General features: G+C 42.9%; 1 long non-coding RNA gene across 2 annotated transcripts in view; it reads left to right on the top strand.

The window, feature by feature from the left end:
* The window catches only part of LOC126990636 (uncharacterized), a 15,136-nt gene extending 7,249 nt beyond the window's left edge, over window positions 1-7,887 (top strand). Inside the window, exons 3-4 of one of the 2 annotated variants that reach the window (XR_007744608.1) lie at window positions 1-6,209; window positions 6,351-7,887. The exon at window positions 1-6,209 is cut by the window's left edge and continues 649 nt beyond it. This is a non-coding gene — a long non-coding RNA (uncharacterized LOC126990636). The other variant, XR_007744609.1, reaches the window with a different exon arrangement.
* Window positions 7,888-10,000: the final 2,113 nt, after the last annotated feature.

The raw sequence follows: 10,000 nt of genomic DNA, 5'->3' as shown, positions 1-10,000 counted from the left end.
ACATAGACAAGAGTTTTTCGGCCCCAACGAGAGGAGGCTGCCTGCTGTAGTAGTAACCTAGGCTACTTGACTCCCACGAATCTTTACCGCTAGTCTTGTAGGTAGAGAGAACACGGACCCGGGCCCCCCCCCCTCCCCTCTCTCCACCCTCCCCCCTATCTAGGACACACTACCCCCCACCCTCCCCCACCAACAAGACCTGACACAAGCCAACGTATGAACTTGTTAGAGGGAGCGTGTGTGTCCTCAGAGCAGAGATTACATTGAGGTCAGGTACGCAAAAAAAAAGTTCAGTTCAGGTACGCAAAAAAAAATGTTCAGTTCAGGTACGCAAAAAAAAAATGTTCAGTTCTGTTCAGTTGCGTAGATCAGAGGAAGAAAATTTTACGCCAGAGATTACATTGAGTTCAGGTATGGAAAAAAATTATCCCTTGTCAAAATCAATCCTCAATGATCATGTTTGATTTCTTATATCTCAGGAAAACTAAGTCATTCAAGAAAACGCTCGTTCACTACTTAATCAACCGTTCTCCTGTTGCCATATATATACTCTCCTAACATTAAAACCTCCTGGAAGACCATAGGAAAGAATGTAGAGGTCAAAACAACTGTGAAAATAAGACTGGGGGAACTCACGCGGCGACGGGCGGTGGAGTAGCCTAATCAGTCCCGCGGTAGCCAAAACCCGCGGCTCACCACACCTAAAATCCAACAGCCTCCCCCAACCCCAGATGAAGAGCACTAAAAGACAGGTGGATATACATGAACCTCAATATTGGAGTTTTTTACACAGATAACAGCACTTGACTTACTTCCTCAGTCTTGGGAAGTGACTAATAACTCATAGTGTTGCCCTGCGACTAGGAAAACTCCAGACAGAGGGACCACTCAGCACCGTTTTGAGAGTTCCCGCTTCTTCCATATTTGCACATATTCTCATTCCTGACATGCGTACTAACTGGTAGGGTGCGTGCAGACTGGCGGACACACACCCTCCCAAACACATACACGGGATTTATCTTTGCACACACGAGTCGGAAGAGGAAGTTTTCTGTGCCACACGCTAACATAACTTCCGGGTGAACGAAGGAACTCTTCATCAACAGCGAGGAGTTCCGGTATTGTCCACTCCGGCGCGTCCGACAAAACACTGATCGCAAGACGGCAACAGCAGCAGCTCAGTCACGTCAGTTCCTTTAGCCTATGTTTGCTACGACACGTTTTCTTTGACATACTTCTGGTCTTATGAGAAAAAATGGGATCAGATAAACTTTTTAATCACAAACATCATATAATCACACTGTGCTGCCTGGGGGTTGGGATGGCATGTTCCTCCCTTCTCCTTTGTTGTTTACTTGCAACAATAAACTATCAATCAATCAACCAATCAATCATAACTGGTAGATAATGATCGAAAGAATGATATCGCAGCGGCCCTATTCAAGCTGTCACGATAAACGAGTTGTGAGTAAAGGAAGGAATGGTTGGTTGGTGGATACAATGAGAGACGAAACGCTTGGTCTTAGTCTTGGCTTGGAAGTAGGTTAGGTTAGGTTAGGGTCGGTTAGGTATGTGTGTGGACGCAAATGTCTAACCTAACCTAACCTACTCCATCCAAGACCGAGAGTTTCGACCATCCCTGCATCCATTTTAGCACAGGTCGTAAGGGAACCAAGCTGCTGCCGTCACGTGATCACTGCTAGAAGGGATACAACAATGGACAAAACGCTTGGTCTTAAATCTTGGTATTGGTCTAGGGAAGTAGGTTAGATTTCTATGTGGACGCAAATATCTAACCTAACTTAACCTGCTCGATCATTGTTGCATCCCTTGTAGCCCTGGTCGTAAAGAAACAAAGCTGCTGCCGTTGGGTGATCAGTACTTTTGACAGAGACGCTGGAACTGCAATATAAGTTCACAATATGAGACCCCATGACTGGAGACCTGACCAGTGATGTCTCGTGATGACTGATGACGAGCGAGTGCGTGGGGGAGTAACTTTTTATGTGTCTAGGGCATGGAGAGGTCGCCTACCAAACATGTAACATAAGAACGACAGATGCCGCCAATCAAGTGTCGTCCTGTCGTCCAGCATATATACACAGCGGTGACCTTGACTGAGTTCGCCGTCGTCGTCGTTCTCGCATTCAACTCTCCCGCGGGATGCTTGTTCCAGCGCCCGACAACTCGAGTAAATAAGTTTTTCGTTTTTTCTTCTCTTCTGCCAGTGTCGGTGTCGTCTCGTTTCTCGCTTTAGTTGGCAGACCGCATTTCTCGTTCTCTCGCGCTGGTGGTTGTTGAGTTTGACGTGGAACTCGGAGTGATCATCGTTGTCAGTGTTGTTGTGCAGGTGTGTCAAAACCTGCGTCATGTATCCTTTTAGTCTTCTGTTTTTTGCTAAGGGATGAAGGGTGGAATGCTCTCCTTGTAAGCCCTGATATCCTCACTGATGGAGACGGTTGTGTGGGGCGAAGAAAGAGAAGGAGGAGGAGGAGGAGGAGGAGGAGCAGGAGGAGGAGGAGGAGTCAGTATGTACAATGATGGGAAGCCAAACAGTGATGTAGAAGCATGACTGAAGACAAACAATGTGTAAATATGGAGAAATAAAACAGAGAGGTGAATAGAAGAAAATGAACAAGACAATAGGAGGACGTTCGATAGTTTGGTGTTGTGATGAAATTACTAAGAATCAGATCAATTATTAGAAAAAAAATACGGAAAATTATGAAACTCGGACATAAAAAAGAGACGGACACAAACTTTCATGTGTTGTGCCAAGAGAAATAAAAATAATCTGAAAAGAACTGATAGACAAAGGAAAATTATGGACCCGAGTGGCATTAGTAATATATGAAAAAAGATTAAACATTTTAAGAAAGAAAAAAAATACAAAAGTATGTGAAAATTTTGACCAAGATACAGGAGAAAAAACATTCATCAAAGCTTATGAAAAATATATATTTATAAAAAGAAAAATATATGTAAATTGTACAATAGAGGAACAAAATACAACCAGAAAAAATAACGAAGGAAACTAAAAGACAGGTGTGGAAAAAGGTGGAAAGCGGATGTGAGTGGATGTGAAAGGATGTGGGAAGAATGTGAGTGATAAATAAAATAAAAAAATAAATAAAAACTAAATATTCTTAAAGTTCAGTGTGTAGCAAGGCCTGTAGAGGCAGGTGTAAGTGTCTTTTCCCTCTGTCTTTTCCTTACTTCGTTAGAGTACGACAAAACATCAAATCTGGGACAAGTGGAGTCTTGGCGCCGATAAGACCCTGGAGCCGGTGCGCGAAGAGGGGAGTGTGAAGGCCGCGTCACGGGCTTGCCGCGGAGGCGGGCGACAGACCTGCTGCGGCGCCACCCTCAGGAGGAGGCGCCCTCCGTGGCCAGCGGCTCTTCACAAGGAGAAGAGACCGGTGCTATTCACCCTTCGTGGACCCCCGTCTCCTATAAATCGACTTCAGCAACTGGGGCAGCTTTAAAACCGTCCCTGCACCCCGCATCTACACCCTACATCCGCCGTCTCGGTGTAGCCCTAACTACGAATCTGCAGGCCCGGGTTCGTATTTCGGACTGGACAGTCTGCGCGCAGCCCACCCACCTGTTCATCCTCTTTCTGGCTGGTCTATAAACGGATGTTTGGGCCAACCTGGGCAAGGAAAACTCTGGTAACCCGGATGTCACACTGACCTGGTCTTCTGGGCTCTTGCCCACCACAGGCGCCGACACAACGCGGAGCTACAGGTTATGTCCTCAACTGTGCCCATACCTTATACTCACACCCTGAAACCACTAGGTTGCTACCGTTCCAGCAATATGGCTACCACGTGTGCAGCGGCAACCACGGGTGAGGGCAACAACGACCATCAGCTGCCCCAGCCCCTCCACCTATACAGACCCCAGCGCCTCTTGCGACCCGCCAGGGCACCGCAATGAAGTTCCAAGCCCTGGCCTGGGTCCCACCTATGCAACGAACAAACGTGCCACCTCTGCCCCGCCCCACACCCGCCGGCTTGGCCTTCACACCTACGGTTACGCGATTTCGGAATGAAGATCGTTCTGGGGTTTGCTAAATTGCTGGAGGCAGCGCCGTGAGCCACCCCGTTCATCGCAAGAGTAGTAAAAGGTGTGACAAAACATCAAGGTAAAGTTGACGCTCTTGGCCGCTGCCTCCACCTTAAAAGCATCGCTCAAGAAGCCTCCCGGCCTCCCGCCTCCATGACGCCGCATCCACCTCCCAGCCACCACTGGTCAGAACCAAGACAAGCCGCTGCAAAGTTCTCCGCCACTGACTCTTCACAAAAAGAGGTCGACTACGACTCCAACGACTCCATCTCAGCCCTGCCTCCACCTCCCTGGCGAGATGAAACAACTCTGAGCGTGCAGCAGAACCACTGACTAAACTAAAACCCCGTGACACGCCCTGGCTGTGGGAAACCCTGCTGAAGAAGAAGAAGAAGAAGAAGAAGAAGAAGAAGAAGAAGAAGAAGAAGAAAACATGTATCTCAAAAAAAAAACTCAAATAACACTGAATTCTCACTCCCGGATACCACCGCCGAGGATTTGCACGCGTCTCCCTCCACCCCCGCCCCCTCCCCGTGGCTGTGGACTACTATTTGGACGACAGACTGGGCGGCACCGTCACCTGTGTCTCGCCGCCCACCTATCTTGGCTCTCCCGTCCCCGCCACCCTGACCCCCGAGGTGCTGACCACTCCTCGCCGCGGGACAGAAGGGATCAGCGGGAAATAAATGAGTGAGAGAAGGAAGCACGAAAGGATGTATAAAGGAAAGGAAAATATGGAGAGGAGGAAGGAAGGTAGAATGGAGATAAAGAAGAAAGGCAGGAAGTAAAAACGAGGGAGGAGTAAGTGTAAGAAAGGAAAGAGTAGAACGGGAGGGAAAAAAGGAGAAAAGGAAGGCAAGAAGGGAGGATAGAAGGAAAAGTAGACATGGCGGAGATTTTCCTTCAGAGGTGGACTTGCGGACTTGGCGTCATTGCTAGAGTGACGGTCTCCGCGCCGCTCATTGGCTGTTGTTTACTACAAAGACTTAGTTTACTAGATCTACGCTCCGGCAATTTTGTTTGCCATGACAGAGCCTACTATCTCTCGATCTCTGCTACCTCTTAAAATCAACACTATGTAGTTATTCTTATAATCGCTCTTCCTTATGGCTATTTATTAGTTTATTACCCACAAATATTAGAAACATATTTCAGGAATAATGATAGGACGGACGATGAAAGAAATGAGAAGGTTCTTGCCTTAGCCCAATGTTTCCGTTACGACTCCTTAGCATAAACACATTGTGACTAAGCCAGGCCTAAAATATACCAAGAAATCTTATAATAAATGAGTTCATTAGACTGAAGCCTAGCACTTTGTAGTAGTTAAAACTAGTAAAACGTCTAGATTCAACGTACAGTCGCTGGACATTGTCCGTTTACGTGTAGTTCTGACTTAGTTTTGTTATGAATGTCGTTTCAGATTAATTTATAATAGTTCAAAAGGCACATACTTATCAATAAATAATTGCAATAGTTTTTATCGGTGCAATCTGTTACCTTACAACTCACAAAGGTTTTGGTAGGAATACAAAGTCAATTTTATGTGCATCAGAACAAGTTAAGAATTGGCCAATGAGCGCGCAGTACAATCACCCATGCAATGATACCAAGTCCGCGAGTCCAACCCTGAAGGAAAATCTCCGCCAGCTCTCGTGGAACCGACTATAGTAAGGTAGCTAATAAAAAGTTTAAAAAAAAAAGTAAAATGTATAAGGAAGAGACAGACAGACAAGATCGTGAGGGAAAATAATGGAAAACAGAAAGGAAGGAGAGACGGAGGAAAAGAAGGTAGCAAAAAAAGTAAAAAAATAAATATAAAAGTAAATGTGTGAAGTAAACACAGACAGACAAGATCGGGAGGGAAAATAATGGATCAAAGAAAGGAATGAAGGAAAGAAAGGTGGAGGAAAAGAAGTAAGATAGCAAGCATAAGGTAAAAAGCATAGGTAAAATTTGTAAGGTAAATAATAAAAAGTAAAAAAAAAGTAAAATGAATAAGAGAGACAGACAGAAGAATGGGAGGGAAAATAATGGAGCAAAGAAAGGAAGGAAGGAAGGAAAGATGGAGGAAAAGATGTAAGATAGCAAATATAAGGTAAAAAGCATAGGTAAAATTTGTAAGGTAGCTAATGTATAAGGTAGAGACAGACAGAAGATTGGGAGGGAAAATAATGGAGCAAAGAAAGGAAGGAAGGAAGGAAAGATGGAGGAAATGATGTAAGATAGCAAATATAAGGTAAAAAGCATAGGTAAAATTTGTAAGGTAGCTAATGTATAAGGTAGAGACAGACAGAAGATTGGGAGGGAAAATAATGGAGAAAAGGAAGGAAGGAAGGATGGATGAAGGAAAAGAAGCATCCCAGAAGTAATCAGCACCTTGGCGGCCAGGTAACCAGAGACGAAAGAGCACAGACAAACGAGCAGCGAGATATAAATGATTTCGCCGCCCATCCCACCCCTCAAATGTTAGCAGTCTACGAACACGGGGACAGCCACAGGGGGGAGGGGGATGAGGAGGAAACCCGTGTGGAGGAAAGGGAGGAGGAGGAAAAGAAACCGGAAGAAGGAAGGATGAAAGCGAGAAGGAAAGAAAGGGGAAAGAGGGAGAGAGAGAGAAAAGAAGGGAAGAGAGAGACAGAGAAAAGAAGGGAAGAGAGAGACAGAGAAAAGAAGGGAAGAGAGAGAGAAAAGAAGGGAAGATGAAAGTGAGAAGGAAAGAAAGGGGAAAGAGGGAGAGAGAGAGAGAAAAGAAGAGAAAAGAAAGAGAGATGAAAAGAAGATGAAGAAAAGAAAGAAGAAAGAGAAGATAGAGAATCGTGCATACCTTCTATCTCCTCTGCAAAGTTTCCAGAGGGGGAGAATCATATGTTTTGGCGGGGTTTTATTTTTTTTATTTATTTATTTATTTTTTTTTTTGTGTGTGTGTGTGATATGCTTGATTGTGACTCTTGTTGATGAGACGAAAGAAAGAAAGACAGGAAAAACATGACAAAAGAGAAAACAACAACAGAAGGAAGTGAGAAATGACAAAATATATAAGAGAGGAAAATAAACATACAGATATTAGGAAAAAAAACAGCAGATTCTTGTTCAGGACACGAAAGAAAGAAAAGGCACAAGGAAAAGAGAAGAAGGGCAAGAAAGAAAAGACAAGGGAAAGAAGGAGAGGAGAGTAAACATACGGTATAGTAAAAAAAAAAAAAAAAGGCGAATAGATAGAAAGAAGAAATAGAAAAATAAGAGAAAATGAGAAAATTCGCTAATCCCTCGAATTTGAACCTTCCTAAAAATAATAATAAAAAGGAAATAAGTGAGAGAAGGAGAGAATAGACCGAAGAAAGTAGTGAATGAGGCAAATAATAATAAAAAAAAACAGAAACACAGAAGGAGGAGGCGAAGAAAAAATGGAGAAAAAAAGGAAAGAAGGAAGGAAAAAAATGAAAGTGACGAAATAAAGAATGAAAAATAACTTACTGTACATTTAGTTAGTTATTGTATCCATCAAGAATGAAGGTATTAAAAAGTTGTATGAGTCACCTCGATGTATTTTTATTTATTTTACTTAGTCTCTCTCTCTCTCTCTCTCTCTCTCTCTCTCTCTCTCTCTATCTATCTATCTATCTACTTATCTATCTATCTATCTATCTATTTCTATCTATCTATATATAAGCGAAGGGTAGAGGAGAGCAATAGATTTTTTTGTGTGTGTGTGTGTATATGTATCGTCCATGTGTGTGTGTGTGTGTGCGTGTGTTACCCTCCATCTAGTCAGTGTACTCAGCAGTCATTACTCAAAGGAACGAAGGAAAAGAAAAATATATCTATCTATAATTTTTAGGTTTTAGAGAGAAGAGAAAAAAAATTGTAAGCACCGAACACGATCAATAAATAAATACATGAATAAATAAATAAATAAATAGATAAAACTGATGTGTGTGTGTATCCCATTTTCTATGCGCTTGATTCCACTTCCCGTTTTCTTTGTACTAAATATATACGTTTTCTTTGTCAATGCACACTCTAGGGATTATATTTATTCATGTAATTATTTTTCTTCTCTTATTCCTCTTTACTAGCTTTTGTTTTTGCAGTTTCTTCTCTCTCTTCCTCTTTCTTTCTCTCGCTCTTTCCCTCACACACACACACACACACACACACACACACACACACACACACACACACACACACACACACACACACACACACAGCAAATTATATTCCTTTTGTAAGAAGACACAAGAACCTTTGCCGTGACAATAAACTGAGTAAAATATATAAACGTAATAATGTTTTTCCTTTCCACTTACCCCATTCTCCCTTATGGCGGAGGAGGAGGAGGAGGAGGAGGAGGAGGAGGAGGAGGGAGGAGAAAGATGAGGAGGAACAATGGGAGGAGAAATAGGAGTAACCGTGGAGGAAAAGGAGAAAGGCAACAGAAGGATAAGAATAAAAGAAATAAATAAAGAGAAAGAAAGAAAATAAGAAGCTGGTTTATACTTTCCCTTCCTCAACTAATGTCTTTTGAGCCACTGATCACGCTCCTCCTCCTCCTCCTCCTCCTCCGTCGTATTACACTTCTTTTGCCATCACTGAATTGATCATGTCTAGACTACTTCATTTTATTTATAGAGGAGGAGGAGGAGGAAGAGGAGGAAAAGAGATGGTAAATGTGGCGAGATTGCAGCAGTATTCTCTCTCTCTCTCTCTCTCTCTCTCTCTCTCTCTCTCTCTCTCTCTCTCTCTCTCTCTCTCTCTCTCTCTCAACCAGTCAGTCGGTCAGTTAGCCAGTTATTCAGATAAGTAGTCAGTCAGTCAGTCAATCAGTCAGTCAGTCAATCAGTCAGTCAGTAGGTCACCCAATCAGTCAGTTAGTCAATTAGTCAATCAGTCAGTCAGTCAGTCAACCAGTAACTCACCCAATTACTCCCTAACAAATTAATTAATTCAACTATAGTTAGTCAACCATCTTTCAATCATTCAGATGACTGCGTAAATGACTTTCTGCATTCATGACTCACTGACTCACATTAATGATTGACTGACTCACATGAAAGAAAGAGAACAGGCCAGGAATTGAGTCAGTCAAGAAATCAACCATTCAGTCAGTCAGATCAGTAAAAAGTCATGCACTCAGCTAGTTGATTAGTATGTCCGTTCGTCTGTCAGTCATTCAGTCATGCAATCAGTCTTTCAGCCAATCAGACAGTTTTATCTATGACATACATGTTTAAGATAAGTGGACCAATATTAAGAAGAAGAAGAAGAAGAAGAAGAAGAAGAAGAAAACGAAGAAGAAAACGAAGAAGAAGAAGAAAATGTTGAAAATGAAGAAGAAAACGAAGAAAACAATAAATATGATGATGATAACAGTACATTGACTTGGACACAATCACAAACACAAAACACAAAAAACAACTTCTTGGTAACTGTCAAATTCGTGAATAAAACCTGAATTACTAACGACTTTATATTAATCTTCCCCGCAACGCATCCACTGTAGAAATAGTAATAATGGCAGTAGAAGTAGCAATAGTAGTAGTAGTAGTAGTAGTAGTAGTAGTAGTAGTAGTAGTAGTAGTAGTAGTAGTAGTAGTAGTAGTAGTAGTAGTAGTGTATTGTAGTAAAAGAATTAAAGAGAAAAATCACCACCATCACCACCACCATCACCACCATCCCAACCACCACCACCACCACAACAACAACTACAAAAACAACAAAAACATGAGCAATCGGTCACCACGGCTATATAACATCTCGAGAGGGGAAGAGAATGAGAGTAGGAAGATGAGACAGCGAGGATGGAGATGAAGGAGAAAGGAAGGGAAGAGGAAGGGAGGAAGGAGAGAAGGGGGTAAGTGAGGGGGTCTTGGTCATCTCCTCAAGACGCCCCTCATCTCCCCTCTTTCCCCTCCGTCCGCGGGTGATAGTC

Source organism: Eriocheir sinensis, unplaced genomic scaffold, assembly GCF_024679095.1.
Source record: "Eriocheir sinensis breed Jianghai 21 unplaced genomic scaffold, ASM2467909v1 Scaffold1832, whole genome shotgun sequence".
In the NCBI taxonomy this organism is placed as follows: domain Eukaryota; kingdom Metazoa; phylum Arthropoda; class Malacostraca; order Decapoda; family Varunidae; genus Eriocheir; species Eriocheir sinensis.
Note: the sequence above shows the minus strand (reverse complement) of the source record. Positions and strands in the feature narration are given on the sequence as shown.